Source organism: Trachymyrmex septentrionalis, unplaced genomic scaffold, assembly GCF_001594115.1.
Source record: "Trachymyrmex septentrionalis isolate Tsep2-gDNA-1 unplaced genomic scaffold, Tsep1.0 scaffold251, whole genome shotgun sequence".
In the NCBI taxonomy this organism is placed as follows: Eukaryota; Metazoa; Arthropoda; class Insecta; order Hymenoptera; family Formicidae; genus Trachymyrmex; species Trachymyrmex septentrionalis.
In genome coordinates this window covers 21,241-22,973 of record NW_017305410.1, presented here as the reverse complement: position 1 = coordinate 22,973, position 1,733 = coordinate 21,241, and the positions used below count along the sequence as shown (strand labels likewise).

Genomic DNA, 1,733 nt, shown 5'->3' with positions numbered 1-1,733 from the left:
GCAAACTCCTCCAGAGTAGAATCCAGCTCGGCTTTGATATTGGTTGGGCTAAGACCTTTCAAATGAAAGTATTGTATCACATAACGATGACCAATTTTTTCCATCTTTGCAAATTCACCGAGATCGTCCACTATTGATGGCTGCCAAACAAATACTGAACAACGTAGTGTGTCTTCAAACTTCATAGTTAAGCTTTAGAAAGTTGATGCTTTCCCCTACAGTGATTTTTCTTATACAACAACCGCCATCTGTACGTCAGGTCGGGTACTTCTGGGACCACCCTCGTACTTGTACTAAAATATTTCAAACTTTATACATGTTTTTCACAAAACTGTATTTTTGAGTATGGTGATCGCGATTCCAAAAAAACCATTAGTCCGACTGACTTCTACTTTTACAATTATACTCAGAGAGCATGTCATTATCTCCGAAACTAGAATTAATAGTCTACATTAATTTTTTCTATTTTTTTGAAAGTCAAATAAAAGGAAAAAGATTAGAAAAATTCAAATTATTTTTTTCAAACTGTTGCCATTTTGAAAATATGCATATGACATTAATTATCTCAGTCCGAGCAAGAATTATATGTCCACTCATTAAGAAAAAGTTTATTTTTTGACCAATGATACGATTCCTTCATCACCGTTTGATCGTGTTAGCGGTACAGGTCTAATTTCAACGTCATCTTATTTAGTATTCTGTAAATAGTTAACATTACAAAAAATATTTTTTACACGTATATTGTACGCACTTTCTAGACATGTATTAGTTTTTAAATAGTTTATACTTAAATTTTTATTTATTAAAAAAATTCTCAAAGAATGTCTTCAAAATTGATTCTCAGATTAACGTAAAGACTTCCTTAAAAAACTTTTTGTTAAAGCATCTTTGGTTAAAGGACCATGCCATTTTTTTTCTCTGAAAGCCTTTTTCCAGATATCCAGAAGGATAGTCGAAAAATCCGATCGGATAATTGGATATCCAAAAAGAATATAATGAATACCCGATATCCGGTACCCCTTAATTCACTATTCTTTTATGTTATAATTTTGCCGTTGCTTTTGCTGTTACTTTTTTATGATAAGATATGTCAAGATCAAGTTCATTGAAGAGAAAAATTCTAATATGTATGTTCTAAGTATGTTTATTCGATGTAAATTCTAGTATGTTTATTCGATTACATTACTCAACATTACTTTCTTCCCAACGTTTTTTAAAGATGCCCATCTTTTACAAATATTTAATAATAAAAAGTAGTAATTGATTATTTATTTTAAGTAACTGTTGTTTAGTATATTTTTAATACTCAAAATAAGTATCGTATATTCATGTTGTGTATAGACAATACAGACAACATACATATATCGCCATGGTTATAGTCACTGATGGTGGTGGACTCTCTTTTTTATATGTTATGATAGGTTTTTAAATGTTTCACTCTAGAAACATTTTGACGCACAATGTCAATAAAAATAGCTTACAAAATAAATGTATACACATGTGTAATAATACTAACCCAAGAATAGCTGCAGAAATCAGAGCACTTAAGATAATGATGTTTCCCGGGTAATTCAACAGAAATGTATTTAACGTTGTAATCCAAAATACAATTTCGTCGTATGGCAAAACAAGAATAATAACAACATTTGTACATGCTAATTGATAAAAAGCAAATGCAATCCATCCGATAATTATACGAATTATCCAGTTATGTAGTCTTTGGTATTCCTTTG

The 1,733-nt window shown here is 30.4% G+C and overlaps 1 pseudogene; it reads right to left on the bottom strand.

Moving 5' to 3' along the window:
- Window positions 1-1,227, bottom strand: part of LOC108749028 — a 1,938-nt pseudogene extending 711 nt beyond the window's left edge.
- Window positions 1,228-1,733: the final 506 nt, after the last annotated feature.